Source organism: Balaenoptera physalus (assembly GCF_965194825.1).
Source record: "Balaenoptera physalus genome assembly, chromosome: 10".
Lineage (NCBI taxonomy): Eukaryota > Metazoa > Chordata > Mammalia > Artiodactyla > Balaenopteridae > Balaenoptera > Balaenoptera physalus.
The window spans coordinates 90,793,667-90,809,828 of record NC_138889.1 but is presented as its reverse complement, the minus strand read 5'-3'; the positions used below and the strand labels follow the sequence as shown (position 1 = coordinate 90,809,828).

At 50.6% G+C, this 16,162-nt stretch overlaps 1 long non-coding RNA gene across 1 annotated transcript in view; it reads right to left on the bottom strand.

Annotated features, from left to right (window-relative positions):
- Window positions 1-130: 130 nt before the first annotated feature.
- LOC309636893 overlaps window positions 131-16,162 on the bottom strand; it is a 28,509-nt gene continuing 12,477 nt past the window's right edge. Inside the window, exons 2-3 of the long non-coding RNA XR_014250282.1 lie at window positions 12,774-15,002; window positions 131-3,623 (exon numbers count right to left, since the gene is read on the bottom strand). This is a non-coding gene — a long non-coding RNA (uncharacterized lncRNA). The remainder of the gene's footprint in view (window positions 3,624-12,773; window positions 15,003-16,162) is intronic.

Below are 16,162 nucleotides of genomic sequence, written 5' to 3'. Positions count from 1 at the left end.
TCCGGTCACGCTTCTGTAGCTCCTGTCCTTAGCCTGAGTCGTTTCCTTAGGCCAGTGCTGCCTCTCGTTTGTAAAGACGACCCCAGCTTCCTCGTTCCTGGCTCAGCTCATCACCATGGGATGACCTGAAACCGGGCCCCGGCCCACCTTCCGCGTATCCGTCTGTCACGTAGAGCAAAAGAAAGCACGGTGACATCAGCAGGTGCTTGTCGCGAGAGCTGTGATGAAAGCGCTCTTCGAGGAATTTAAGCAGACGGAGTCGTCTGTCACGGGCCGGACAAGTCCCGGGGGCTCCGTGTAAGGTGTCCCCCTCCCTTCTCCAGGTCACCCAGTAGCAAGAGCCTGCGTGCTCTGAGCGCTCTGTTTGGCGGCTTCTCTGGTGGTGTGTGTGGACGGGGTGGGGGGTGGGTGGGGGAGGCAGGACTTCGGGTTAAGGGGATGCTCTTGAGCTCAGTTCCTGCCCACCCCAAGGTTGGGTTTGGTTTGTTTTGTTTTAATTAAATGGGAATAATCATACCTACTCTACAGCGCTTTTGTGAAGATTAAGTGATAAAATGTACCTAAAAGCACTTAGCACTGTTACGGCAAATAGGAAGGACTGGATAATGCTGGCCTTGGTTACTAATGGGAAGGAAAATAGAAAGCTCTCTGCATTCATTGCTTCATCTACTGTAAAGGGGTTGGTGTGACTGTGAATGTTATTATCCTCCCTTTATCAACGAGGGAATCAGCTCATCAAGGTGAAGTCCCTGCTAGTAAATGGCCTCATCAGGACTTGGTCCCAGATTTCTCTACCACACAGGACTGTGCAAGGGACTTGACATTCTGTGATTTTAGCTCCATTTGGAAAATACTGGAACTGAAGTAGAGATGAGAAATCTTACTTCTCCCCCCCATCCCCCCAGTGAAACGCTAGGGAAGTCAAGAAAAAAACCCCAAGCCCTTCTCTGTCTGCCGTCTCCTGGAAGCTGAGCTACCTACTGTCAAAATGGCAGTTCTTCACCTGTTTGGAGCCATAACCATTGAGAATCTGATGGAAGCCATGGATCCCTTCTGTAGGAGATGAACACTCGATTTTTCACATTCAAGGACAAGCATTTATGGACCCTGGAGACCTGCCCACTATCTCCAGGTCAAGGGCCCCTGGTCTCACCCTCAGGTTGAGTTCAGCCTTGTCATGAATTCGTCCCCCTCTCTTTTCCTTCCACTCTCTGTGACCCGCAGACGGAGATCTCCAAAAGCCCATTCGCTGGGCTTCCCATGGGATTCCGTAAGAAGCTGACTAGAAGCAGGAAGCCTGGCATGGCTGTCTGGACAGATGAACATTCCTTTAGCCACAGATCCACCTGAGCAGAATCATCTGGGTGCATGACACATAGCATTCAAGACATAACACATAGGGCTTCCCTGGTGGTGCAGTGGTTGAGAGTCTGCCTGCCAATGCAGGGGACACGGGTTCGAGCCCTGGTCTGGGAAGATCCCACATGCCGCCGAGCAACTAGGCCCATGAGCCACAACTACTGAGCCTGCGCGTCTGGAGCCTGTGCTCCGCAACTAGAGAGGCTGCGCATCACGATGAAGAGTGGCCCCCACTAGCCACAACTAGAGAAAGCCCTCGCACAGAAATGAAGACCCAACACAGCCATAAATAAATAAATAAATAATAAAGAACGAGGATTAAAAAACAAATTAAAAAAAAATAACACCGATAAACGTTTGCTACCCTTCACCTCACGCGCTCGTTTAAGTGGGTGGTTTTCCTGCTATTGGCGAGGATGGATGGTGTGTAGATACCATGTTAATGGGTTGGCTTGACCCTATCTCAGAAAAAACCTCCGAGCTTCTACCTCAAATGAAGTTCCTTCGTTCCGTGCTTGTCTGGTTTCCCAGTAGTACTTTGTGCAATGAGCAGCTGCCTGCAAACTCCTTCCCTCAGGGCGAGGCAGGGTTTGGGTGTCCAGACTCCATTCACGGAAGGGCGATGATAGGCCTCGGTGGTGGCTCCCCTTGGCTTCCAGCACTGTCCGCCCACCCAGGCACAGGGGTGAGTGGATGGCTCAGTCCTGACCGACGTCCGTGCCCCGCAGAGATTGTCCCATGATTGCACCTGACTCAAACTGGGCCAGACTGATCTTTCCCTATGCCTGTTCTGCTGGAATCAGCAGCGAAGACAGCCTCCTGCCTCTCGGCTCTGATAGTGAAGCCGGGGATGCTCGGGCCCACCTTCCTCACACGAAAGCCCACCTGCAGTAGGAGAGGCTAGCCCGGAGCGAAGCAGAACCCAGAGGTGGGGAAGAGGGTAAGAAAATCCGGTGTGGCTGATGCCAGTCCCAATCTTCCTCCTAGTGTATCCATCAGGATGGGTCAGGTTTGAGTTAAAATGGAGTGGGACTTATTTTTATCAGGAATGGTAAGACATGCAGGCACAAAAATGATGATCATAAAGAAGTTTCTACTCACATATCCGTAGAAGCAGGAGGCACGGAACATCCTGCAGTGCCACATGGAGAGGGACCGGGGTTGGTCGGGAGGCACAGAGGGCCAGGGAATAGCATGGCCCAGAGCCTTAATTGGGGTTTTCGCAGGAGGGAATGGGCAAGGCAGAGTGGGTACGCTGAGTAAGCATAGGGTTGACTAGTTTGGATAATTCTGGCAGGTCTGGGCTACAGGTGTGGCCCCTAGCTGTCCAGTACCTGGTCCTGGGGTGGTTCAGGGCAGGGAGAACACTGGCTTGGGTGCGAGTTTGATAGAAGACATAATTGGGGCTGTGGCTGTAGATTGGTTGGTTTGTGTATCAAAGGCGTGTTCTCACAGGAGCTGTTTGCTATCTCTAGGAATTAGCTAGCCCTAGGAGGTCAGTCTCTTCAGGGTCAAGGCCCCAAATGCCTAAGCATCAAGAATACAGAAAATAAGAAAATGTAGTCAATGCAAGGTTATGCTATAGTAACAAACAATCCCAAGATTGCAGTGGCTTTTACACAACAAAAGTGTATTTTTGCTACAACAGTCAGTGCAGGTTGGGGACAAAGGGCAAGTGCTCTGCTGACCATACTTACTAAGGGACCAAGGACAGGGAAGCTTCATCTCAACACACGCCTCCCCTGTCACCGAGGCAGGATGAGGGAATATGGCGGATCACAGGCTTGCACTTGAACTTCTGCCCAGAAGGGACAGGCCAGTCACGTGGTCACACCTGGCTTTAAAGAGGGCAGAGGACGTTAGTCCGTCCATGTACCATGAAGGAAGAGAAATGGGATGTTTACGATCAGCTCTTATAACTACTGTCCCCTGACATCTGAACCGAAGACTTCTTTTTGCCTAAACTCATCTGTACTTATAAACAAAAGAATTTGAGTAACAACACACATGCCCGTCTCATCACCTTTTCTCACGATAAACCTCATCACCTGTGTGGCACTAGAAAGGTGTGAAACATTTTCCCAAATAGCTTACCACCTGTCCACCTTACCCTCCTGAAGTCAGTGGCGCATCGTTCCCTGAAGATCTGTGCATTTTCCTGAGAAGGTGTCAGCTCCTTCTGAGGACAGGGCCAGGGCTGAGTTAGAACTCCAGTCTGGATCCTTCAATTCAAAGGCTTGTGCTGTCTCCATTCCTGCCTTGATCTTGGAAAAAGAAAACTTGGGTTCTTCACAGATAGCAGAACTTTACCCTTAATCTAGTGACATTCAGCTCCCTCCCTCACCAGTCCTGCCTTCCTACTTCCTGCTTCTGGTGATTTTCAGGTCCAAAGGCAGTGAGTGACCTGAGGACCAGACATTTGGGTCTTTCCCACACACGCCGGTTTTCTAAACACACATGGTGGGCGCCATGTCTAATGGTTGTTAGTCAAGCTCTGTGCTCTGGTATTTACGGATATCCAGGAAGTGAGTCCAGTGTGGTACAGAGGGCTTTTCGTTATTTTGTTCAGTAAAGTGAGATGTTATCAGAAGTGAGAGAGGGTTTTTATTACATTTTAAAAATATTTTCATCTAGAAACCATTGGCTACCTGGCATTTTGAAAGTTTTCCAGTGGTTGGACATTTACAAGAACTATTTTGAACCTGTACCCACTGACTTCTAAATACTGATCATTCTTAAACATTCTTTCACCCGCATGATGCTGACTTTTGTACAACTTCTTTCTTTCTTTAGTGCTCACATTTCTGTGGTTTAGTTGTCCTTTTTACAACTACTTTAAGAAAGAAAAAAGATTTCTCAGTAGCATTTCCTGGTTGGTACCAGAGGACCCTAATCTCTGAGGGGAGAGAACCATTCTTCATTTGAGGGAATGTCAAGAGCTCTGGGGAGCTGAGCTTCTACTAGCCCTGGGCTCTTGGGAAAGACTCTGATGGGCTTTTCCACCCCATCTGTAAGCGGAGATAAGATAACTACTTAGGTAATGCATCTCATAGATTTATAGTAAACTACAAAGCAGACCCCTTGGCTGAAGAATGGGACTCTCTTGGCTATCGGTTTCAGTGTTGCATTAGCCATGTGACCTTAGACACATCCCACACAGTGAAACACAATGCTGTCCCAACAGGTTAAATCATAAATGAATTGAGAGATGCTATGGGATATCGGAGGGCTCTGGGGTCTGTATAAATGTACACTGGATCCACAGCTCAGGAGATGGCCTCTGGTTAGGATTTCAGGAACTCTGATAAAGCTCCTGCTCCAGGCAGGAGACGCCCCAGGAAGTGTTCATTTGTGTCCCACCTGCTTCCACAGACTCACACAGGATTTGACCTGTTATTAGTAAATGACGGTTGAATAATATCGCATTGATCAGAATGGCAGACTCACGTAATTAACGTTGATTTGAATTGCTCTTCCTAAACCTACCTCAGCAGTGCCCCCTTTCACCCCAGCTCAGTTCACCCAAATCCCTGCAGAGGGACCTGTGGCAGCTGGGCCCAAACTCACCAACTGGGACCATTCTCCCCTGTTGCCACCACGCTTTCTGGCCTTGGCTGACTTCAGATCTGTGGGTGTGGGGGGGCCGCAGAGCAGTCTCCCAATCAGGCTAGTTCGGCTTGGGCTTGCGTAGGGGGAGGAAGGGATAGGAGCCCTGGAGGGTGGGAGGGAGTCCGCAGGCGGGGTGAGAGTGGAGGGCAGAGCTCTGAGCTCCTGTCACTATTACAGAGTTCAGGGACCGGCGTTGCCAAGGGAAGGTGCTGAGCTCTCCCCAGCTGCTGGAGGGGGCAGAAAAGGAGAGACTAGCCCTGGGCCTGAGCAGGATGGCAGCACAAACATCAAGGCCTTGCTGCGCCCTCTCTCCAGAATGTCCTCCTTTATCCCGGCTTAGCTCCTATTCATCCCTCTGGCTTCAGGAGCAGGGCCTAACGGGGCCCTAGCTAGTCAACTTAACCACCTGTCTTCTCTGCCTGTATTTCCCCCATCATTGGTCTTACCGCACTGCATCTTAACCGTCTAGGTATTTGCCTCTGACCCCGCCCCCCCCCCCCCCCCCCGCACTGTTCACACTGTATCCCTATCACCTAAGTGCACAGGTAATAGGCAGCTCCTATTGGCACTGAGTTTCCCATCAGCTGAAATGGGGTTCTGTTCCCAGGGTTACTCCTATGGAAGAGCTCGCTTGTCACTTGTTATCCCCCCTTTGTTGACCCAAGATTCTTCTTAGGCCCAAAAGACACACCGCAGGGAAGTTTCCGCCCACGCCTCGCCTGCGCGCAGCTGGAGCTTCCCCAATATGCCCAGCAGATGGCGCAGTTGCCCTCCTTATCGCCCCACCCGGGCTAACACAGGAAACAAAGACCGGGAAAGAATGGGGAAGGTGGGGTAGTGGGCAGGCCTCTCCTAGAACCCCGGCGCGGGGAGAAGCTTCCTGCGCAGGAAGCCCCCAGGCCCAGGTCCCCTCCCCTGCAGAACCCTCCCCCTCAGGCCCAGAGCAACAAATGAGAGCGAAGGAGGGACATGGCGGCAGGGCAGGCCCGCCCAGGGAGCCCATTCAAGGCTGTTCCCAGGGCCGAGGTCGGAAGCACCCACTGCCTTCTCATCGCTTCCAGCTTCCACCGCAGGCCGGTGGGTGCCAGAAATCCCGGCCCTGGGGCTGGAAGATATTACTCTTTCCAATAAGGTTTTGTTAGTGGCAACGCCCACAAGGCCTTGTACTGCATAACTTTCTAGCTAAATCCGTGGGCAGGTGGTGGAGCCGGGATTCAAGTTCAGGTCAGCTTGGAGTCAAGTCTCAGTTTCTTCATCTCCAAAACGGAGAGATTAAGTTTAATTTTTCCTGACAAGGCAGCTTGGAGGGGATTCATTATACATGAAGGTGTCTGAGAAATGGAAGCTGCCCAGTCAATGACGGTTAAACTTCCAACACGTTCAGATGCCTCTGCTGGGGCAGGGCCTTCCGCAGGCTGGAAGACGCCTCCGTCCTCTCCTGAGAGTGGGTGGGTGTGGCCAGTGGGGTGGCCAGGGGCCTCCTAATGCTGCCCCGCCTCCAGCCTCTCCGTCCTCCTCTCCTGGCCTCCCAGCTTGCCGCATCCTTGCCGCAGGTGTCTCCTAAATGGAAATCGAACGCCGTCCCTCACTTAAAATACTGCAGTGCTCTCTGTACTCTTGGCATAAAGGCCAAACGCAGAAAAATGTCGTTCGGTGTTCTTTACCATCTGATTCCTCCCCACAGTTCAGGCTCATGAAACAAGACTAAGGAAATGGACTTCAATCAGAAGAAACAGCGTGAGGTCCAGGGGCTGAAGGGAGTGGGCGCTGGGTGATGATTCCGGACAACTCTGGGCACCAGGAAGGGAAGTGGGGACAGAGTGAGGAAGAAAGACACGAGAGGCCTTGGTGGCCAGCATTGTCCAGGCCTTGTTCTGTCTGTTCTCAAGGGCAGAGACTGGTTGCCCAGCACCTGGGACACTGCCTGCCATCAGAGGTGCTCAGTCAGTGTTGGTTGAATGCGTGCAGGCATGAATGGACGAGTGAATGAATGAATGCATGCATGGCAGGGTCTAGGGTCGACTGATTGACACTTCCTGTGTCCTACAGCCACTATTTTTTGCCTGTAAGGGGCTATACCTCCTTCTCCCCCACCTGCCGGGCTAGCCCCCCTCCCTGCTGCCTTGGCTGGCCTTCAAGGCCGGAAGAGGCAGTGCTGGAGGACAGCGAGGCCAAGGAGAAGAGAGCTGGTTTCAGCCGTGCAGCCTGGGCCTGCTCTGCCCGTGGCCTCTCTCAATGCTCCATCCTGAACCTCACAGGAAGGTTCACCCTCCTTTTCCCCCGTGAACCCCTTGGTCAGCCAGGGGCCTGGGTGTGGCTGCCCGGCCATCTGTTTCGGGACGGCCCTGTCCCTGCACAGATGCCGCATGTCCCGCGCTTCCCCTTCCATGGCGCACAGCCGGCTGCGGAAGATGTCGCGTTGCCGCAGCCTCTTCCTGGTCTCTCTCGTGACCCCATTTTCCACATCACTGGCCTTCCCTCCTCTCCATACGGTAGTTTCACTTCAATGTTCTCCAAAAGGAACTCCTCCCTCTGGTCAGCCTGCTCAGCCACCTGGCAGACAGAAACCCAGAGCATTTGGGGAAGCAGAACGCTCTTCCCTTTGTCGGCTTGTTCAGCAGGGACGTGGGTTTTCCCACCATCCCCATGGCTACCGCCCTAGGTCCCCGCGTCATCAGCCTTGAACTGGGCTCCCCGCCCTGGGCTTGTTGTCTTCCCCTAATCCGGCCTTCACAATGCATTCCAGAAAGTAAATCTGATCTTGTTTTACCCTCCAAACCGGATCCCCCTTTCCCCAGGCTTCTCCATCTCAGCAAATACCAGCTCCAACCAGAAATGTGGGGGACATCACTGTCTCCTCGCTCTCCCCCCATTCAACCCACTCGCAAGTCCTGTTGGTTCTACCTGTGAAACGTATTCACATTGATCTATATCTCTTCATCTCTGCATTCACGGTACCGTCATTTCTCAGTAGCTCCTAAGCATGGTGACATCTGTCAGTTTGCCTTCTGATCTCATGTCACTTTCTTCATCACACCAACCATCAGTTCCAGGGGTCCTCGAAGCTCTTTCATGCCACAGGACCTTTGCACATACTGCTCCCCCACCCTCACCCCCACCCCTGCCTGGAACACTCTTTCCCCTGGTTTTCACAAGACGGGCTCCTTCTCATCTTTTAGGGCTCAGCAAGAAAGTCACTTCCTTAGAGGGACTTTCTCGGGCTACTCTCTCTAAAGAGGATTCCTCCTTTTATTCTCAATCCCAGAATCCTGTTTATTTCCTTCCCACTCCCCAATATAAAGTCTTATTTATTTAATGAATTTAGGTGCATACTTATTTAATTTGTCATTATCTTTCTCCCCACTAGAAAGTACTGTGAGGGTGAGAAGCTTGTCTGTCTCGTTCAGCACTATATCCCTAGAGCCCAGCACAGGCCTGCACAGAGTATATGCTCAATAAATATTTGTTAAATGAATGTAATAAACACATTAAAGATCCATCGTGTTACTGCCCTACTTTGGCCTGTCAATGCTTCTCCACTGCCCTCAGTATACGTGCCAAACTCCCTGGGCTCCGTTACAGTTTCCTTACCAACTCACCTGAGCTCACCTGTCCTGGCTTCCTTGTCAGGCCTATGGGGAATCAAGATGGAAACAGTTAAACCAGGAGGTGTGCCATGTTGCAGGCAAAGCACTGGCCTGGGAGTGAAAATGATCTTCATGATCCTAGGCAGTGCTTCAATTCTATGATGTCTAATTTTTTCTTTTTTAACCATAATAAGGATTAAACTCTGGACCAAGAAACCAAAGGTACAACTTGAGACCGGCAGAGACCGCTCTCTGGCTGTCTCGCGTGGCTGGGAAGGGGTATGCAGATGGTCGACTCCCTGGTGCTGTCTCAGGCCAGGCAGCAAGAGAAGTGTCAAGTCCTGGAAGTCAGCAGATCTGGGAGCAGGTACCACATCCACTACTTCCCACTCCAGCCCCAGCGCTTAGCACAGTACTCGGCACATCGTATGTCCTGGGTGACAAGTTGAGTGAAAGCGTGTGCATGGGGACCAGAGATCCTGTCCCACTCATGTCATAACTAAGATGCAGCAAGACTGCAAAAAAGCCCCCAGGGGTCATGGTCCCTATGAATGAGAAGCCTCTCTGGAGGGGAGGGAGGGGCTCTCTGGCCCGCTTCCCCACCTCCCCTGCCCCGTTATAGAGACTTTGACCGAGCCTCAGGCCCCTGGTGCAGGTCTCCTTCTGGCCCAGCCTCTGCTCTGCTCCCCACCCTGAAACACTTATCTGGCAGATTAAACTTAGCTCTGTTGGCTGCTGGCAAAGTGGCTCTGAGCCAAGGTGTCTTGCTCTAGCTTCCAAGCCCGGCACCAGGCAGCTGCCAGGACTGAGGACGGCGTTTCTGAGTCTCCAGCTCAGCCCCCGAAGAAAACATTTCCTACATGCCCAGTGTGTGGCTCTGGGTGTGGGCCTCCAGGCTCAGCCCTTACCATGGGTATAAGTCCAGTGTCTGCGGTGGGAGCGGGGTGGGGGGAGGGAGTGGCATCTTGAGCAGGAACTGGGGGTTTCTAGGCGCTTTTCCACGACACAGCCCTTCCGAGCAGCATGAGCTTCTCCAGAGCAAACTCAGAAACCGTTTTTTGTTTCTCATCAACCCATGGATCCACCAAGAGGACGGAGTGACCCCACTTCAATGCTGGGCGTCAGACATTGCCACATAAAGCCTCTGGCTGGCATGTGCACAAAGCCGTCCTCAGGTCAGGAAACAGACTCAGAGCTGTGAAATAACCCACTGGAGGTCACAGGCTAAGTGCCTTCTGGCCCCAAGTCGAGTGGTTTTCCATTCCCGGAAAAATTAAGGTGCAGGAATTTACAGTGTGAAGAAGGATCATCCCGGAACAATAGAAGTCAAAATCAAGGAGAAGATGTCCCCTGGGGGGTGGGAGTGAGGGTGCCAGTGATCTGAAGCTCCGAGCTCCAGGCTGCCTGTCCCGTCCCAGATGGACCCGAGGGTCAGAGGGACCTGTGTCATTAGGAGCAGCTGGGAAGAGAGGATGGAAGCAAAGAAGAACGCCGGGGCTGGGGCTGGGGACCAATATCAAAAGGGCTAGCTCCTGGAATCCGCGTTATTCCAGGCAGCAGAGGGAAGGTTGGGGATGGGAGGAAAGCGGGAGGGGCGGGAGATGTGCTGGCTTTGCGGGGAAGTTCTTCGGCTCCAGGGGGAGGTTTTAAACCGGTGCTTTACGTTGAGGTGCCTTTGTGGGTTTCTCGGAAGCCTCCACCTGAGGTTCCTGTCACATAGGCGCCATGTCTCCTGCAGTAGCCGCCAGCACTCCTGCCAGCTGGCATCTCAAATACCGTTGCCTGAGTGAGTGAGTGAACGGACTCGTGTCTGGAGGGGAGGGCTCAGTAGGGGGCCTGCTGCCCCAGGGAGAACCGAGTCTCAGGTGGTCAGCATCAGTCACCGAGACCCTTCCTCTTCTCGTCCTCTCCTCCAACACAGTGGTCCCCAGGGATGCTCCCCAGTACGTCCATGTGGTCCTCAGCAGCCCCCTTGCTGCTTCCGCCTGCAGGAGGCCAAGCCCGGCCCACTGGTGGAGGGTGGGGAGGACAGGTCGGCAAGGAAGATGTTCCCAGGGGACCCGCACTTCCTTCAGGCATCCTCTGGGAACCGGGTCCCTGTGGACTTCGCTGCAGGTGAAAAGATCCCACGGGATCTCTGTGCTCCGTCCAGACCAGGAGTTGAAGCCGCCTGGATAACCCTCCCCAGGGCTGAGGCTGTCAGGGCCCAGAGGCCACCATGGCACAGAACTCTGGTTCCCATGACACACATGTCCTGGCCTGACCCAAGGCACTCCTCTTTTCTAACCTCCCGAAGCTTCTTGCTTCCAAGCTCTGCACTAATGAGAGTGCCACTCGTCCATAAGGAAGGCCAGACATCGGCTGCCCAATCCTCCCTGCCGCTGAGTCCCAGGATGCAGGGGATGGGGCTGTAGCCAGGGACTCTCCCCAACCCTTTTCTGGACAGTGCAGGACCTGCCTCAACCAGCCTTCCTTTCCTCAGGGCCCTGCCTGTGCCGTCATCAGGCCAGGAACCGTTGAGGTCCATCCCCTGGGCGTCGTAAGGAGAGAGAGGCTCCCTTCTCCGTAGCTCTGGGACTCCAACTGCTTGCTTAGCTTGGTGGGGATGAGGGGTGCAGAACGACCCAGAGGCAGACCCTGTGCAGGCAGAGAGCCCCCTGGACTCAGCCCCAAACCTCAAAACCTAAGTGACTCGTCCTTCTCCTCACCCCCCACCGGTAACACAGCAAGTTCTCTGTCCCAGAGTCACAACACGGCTCCAAGCTGCTCACTCCCTTCAGTCCCCCTGTGGACGCTAGTTCGGGAGAAGAACACCTCTCACAGGGGGACTCCAGGCGTCCCCCTAACCCGCCTCCCTGCTTCTACTGTTGCCCCTGAAGTCCATTCTTTACCTGGTAGCCAAGTCATCACTTTAAACCCATCAGGGGTCATCATTCCTGCACTGAAACCTGCCATGGGGCTCGGGGCTCGTCACAACAACAGCAGACCTTGCCCCAGCCTTGAGGGCCAAGCCCCCTCTCTGGAGGGCCCCCTGGGCTGTGTTCCCTCTGCTCCAGCCGTGCTGACCCCCCAGGTCTTCCTCAACCATGTTGGACTTTTTCTGCATTTTTGCACCAGCTCTTCCGTCGCCCCGGAATGCTCTCCCCCTAGATCCACGCGTGGCTGCTCAGGGCTCAGCTGAAACATGAGCTGCTCCGAGAGGCCTCCCAGACAGCCCAATGCAAGGCAGTGTTCTCTCTGTCCTGTGTCACGCTTGCTCAAATGATCTTGTTTAGTGTTCTGTCTCCTCCCCCAGAAGCCACCCTCCAGGAGAGCCTGAACCTTTGTCATTTTCACTGCTGTGTCCCACCTTCTAGAACTTGAACTCCCTTCTCTGCAGAGTTCCACGGGAGCTGTTTCTTGGTCACATTCCTGAATCCTTTCAACAAACACCGTCGCAGGCAGGAGGTCCAGCAACCCCTTAGTTTCTGATACTTGACTAAGACTCACGAATTAGAGCGCTCAGAGGATGAAGAATCCTCCGCTGATCGGTTCCTCTTGCCTTTGACGTGGAGCCCTTTGATTTCCTCTACCTTCCCGCTCCCCGCCTCACTCCATCCGCCTCCACGCCAGGCCCCTCAGCCCCAGTCTCACCTCCCTTGCCGCTCACCCATCAAAGGAAGGCAAGATCCTCTCAGGAACCCCTGAGTTGTCTGAACTGAGCAAGAGCAACTAGGGAAGGGAGACAAAGACGGAGAGCAGCATGGGGGCTGGGGGGAGAGAACAAAGTCAGCCTAGGCGCGTGCCAGGGGGCTCTGAGGGTGCCCACCTGGCTCAGGGACTCACAGCATCACGGACACAGTCTCTGTCAAGCTTGCCCCTGTGTGACAGCACTCTCAACCGAGCCAGACAGTCTGGGGGAAAGTCCTGGAAGGAAAGTGACATTTAACACTAGCTCTGCCTTGGAATTGTTGAGTCAGGGGCCACACATCTCTTTATTTCCTTGTTTCTTTATCTCGTCCTTAACCTCCATCCCTGGAGGATATGAGAAGGAAGAATAATAATAGCTCATCTTTTTGAGCATTTACTATGAGCCAGACACTCTTCTGAGCCTTTTAGATGCTTAGAATGTTGAATTCACACATTAAATATTCTAACAACCTTGTACAATAAGAACTATTATTCTTTCCATTTGTAACAGATGAGAAAACTGGGATCCAGGAAAGTTAAGCAACTCACCCAAGGTCACACAGCCAGTAAAGATGAGAACCAGAATTTGCTCCAGGCAGCCTCATTCCAGACCTTCTGCTCTTTGCACCCACCAGGTCCCTTAAGCAAGATGAACAAGCCATGTTAAATGTGACACCCGCATTTAAGAATTCGTTATTTATCGTCCCTTCCTCCCTGGCTCCCAGCATCTCTCCATGTCTCTGACAGTATTTTTTTTTTTTTAAGTTTTTTTTTTTTTTTGGATGTAGTCCATTTTTTAAAAGTCTTTATTGAATTTGTTACAATATTGCTTCTGTTTTATGTTTTGGTTTTTTGGTCTCGAGGCATGTGGGATCTTAACTCCCAACCAGGCATCAAACCCTCACCCCCTGCATTAGAAGGTGAAGGCTTAACCATTGGACCACCAGGGAAGTCCCCATCTGATGGTATTTCTACCTCAGGGATACCAAGGGACCCAGGTGGGAGCCCAGTGCCCAGCACACAGCCACACAGATGGGTATTCAGGTAGATTCCATGCAGGAGGGCCGCTGAGGAATGAGTGAAGAACAGTAAGATGGTGGAGGAGATGGACCTTCAAGCTGGAGCTCCAAGCTAGAGCTTATTGATCATTCTATTAGTAATAAAAATAGCTAACATTTGTTGAGTGCTGATCACATGTCAGGCATCATTTGATGCTGTCCCACCTGGCATGTGGCCCCCACTGATCCTTGCCTCCTGATATTCTTACCCTTGTTGAGTTCCCTCCTACATTGATTCAGGGCTGACTTGTGTGACCAGGAAATTTATATGATGGAAGTGACAGTGTGTGAAGGCATCACAGCTTCCTCTTTGGTGTCTTGGATCACTGTGTGGAAAGGAGCTGAGGCTTCTGATAACAGCCACATGAGTGCACCCTCTTGGAAATGGATCCTCCAGGCTACAGCCTTCAGATGATGCAGCGTTGGCCAACATCTGACTGTACCCTCATGAGATACCTTGGGTGGGGACTGCCCGATGGAACACCCCTGAATTCCTGACTCATGGAAACTATAAGAGATAATAAAAAGTTCTGGTTTTATGCAACTAAGTTTTGGGATAATTTGTTATGCAGCAATAGATAGCTAATACATTAACTCATTCAATCATCACAGCAACTCTACAGATACTTAAAGTACCTCACCCCAATGTTCATTGCAGCACTATTTACAATAGCCAGGACATGGAAGTAACCTAAATGTCCATCAAAAGATGAATAGGTAAAGAAGATGTGGTACATATATACCATGGAATATTATTCAGCCATAAAAAAGAACAAAATAATGCCATTTGCAGCAACATGGATGGACCTAGAGATTGTCATACTGAGTGAAGTAAGTCAGACAAAGACAAATATCATATGATATCACTTATATGTGGAATCTAAAAAAAGGGTACAAATGAACTTATCTACAAAACAGAAATAGAATTACAGATGTAGAAAACAGACTTATGGTTATCGGGGGTAAGTGGGGAGAGGGATAAACTGGAAGATTGGGATTGACATATACACACTACTGTATATAAAATAGATAACTAATAGGAACCTGCTGTATAGCACAGGGAACTCTACTCAATACTCTGTAATGGCCTATATAGGAAAAGAATCTAATAAAGAGTGGATATATGTATATGTATAACAGATTCACTTTGCTGTACACCTGAAACTAACACAACATTGTAAATCAACTATACTCCAACAAAAATTAAATAAATAAATAAATAACCTGAAGTTACGCAGCTAGAAGGAGGTAAAGGCAGGACTTCAGCCTGGGCACCCACACCCATCTCCCACAGTTTGCCTGCTAGATGGTCACCTGATGGTGTCTTTATTGTGTAAAATTTTCTGGGAGATGTTGAGCAGACTACAAAGCCAGGCTCCCCAAACTTGGCGATTCCTCAATATCACTTTATTAAAAATAAAGACTCCCAGGGCTCTTCCTTAAATATTTTGGCTCACTAGGTCTAGAATGGGACCTTCAGCTGACTTAACACCTGAATATCTCATGACTCACTAATCTTCCCAGAACTTTTCAGTATATAATGATGGTTATCCCATTTGGCTAGTCAGGGGAGGCTGCATTACACTGCAGTAACTAGAAATCTTGTGGCTTTAACCCACCGAGGTTCATCTCTCCCTCCGATCTCAGTCTGATACTGGTTGGGTGGTTCTCCTCCATCTTGCGCTATGCCACCTGGACCACGTGGCTTCTGAAATCACTGCTGCAAGTATGAGAAAGAAAGGAGTGATCACATGATATATGTATAAGGGCTAAGCCTGGAAATAACTTCTATTATGCCCACCCACGTTCATGGGCTAGAAGCCAGTCACACGGTCCTAACATAACTGCAAGGGAGGCTGGGAAATGTGAAAAGCAAAGGAATATGTGGCAAACCACATGAACTCTGCCACACCCATGATTTGGCCTGTAATTATGTACTGTTTGAGTATTTATATGTTCCTCTTGATCCCTCCATTAGATGTAACTTCTTGGAGGTCAAGAGCAACATTTATTTTCCCCCTATAGGACTGAGCACTTAGATATTGCTAAATACCTTTTTCTGGATAAACTGGTGATACAATACCTCTAAGGAGGTGAGTAGTGGCAGTGTGATGTAGGGTCTGACGGATCTGGGTGCAAATCTCTCTTGGCAATTTTCTGAGCCTCAATTATTTTGTCTGTAAAATAGGAATGATGATGACTGCCTTATGAAGTGATTGTGGGGACTGAATGAAGTAACTTAGAATGTAAATTACCTGCCACACTTCATGCAACATAGTAGAGGCTCGAAATGGTAGCTATTATACTCTACAAAACAAGGGGCATTAAGAAGGATGAGATTTTGGGGGTCTGTGAACCACTCGAAATCACAGGCAAATGTTTTGTATATGCATAAATACACAGGGACATTTTCTTACTCACCTTTATTTATAAAAGCATCCATGTAATAACTCTCATTGGAAAATGTTTAAATGTTACAGATCATAATAGCTAATGCATATTAAGTAATTCCTCTATGTGGGACACTGTTTTGAGTGCTTTATATGCATAACTTTTTTAGTTCTCACAAGAAACCCATGAGATAAGTACTGTCATGATCATCCCTACTTACCTATTTTATTGATGAGGAAACTGATTCTCAGAGAGACTAAGTCATCAAAGGTCCCACAGGCAAGTAAGTAGTTGAGCTGGTTTCAACTCAAACCCAGGCAGCCTGATCCCAGATCCCATATCCACTAGCATCAGTGGTTCTCAAAGAGTGGTACCCAGACCAGCAGCATCAGTATTACCTGGGAGCTTGTTAGAAATGCAAATTTGGGGGCTGTACCCCAGACCTACTGAATCAAACTCTACTTTTCAATGAATTCTTCCGCTGATACT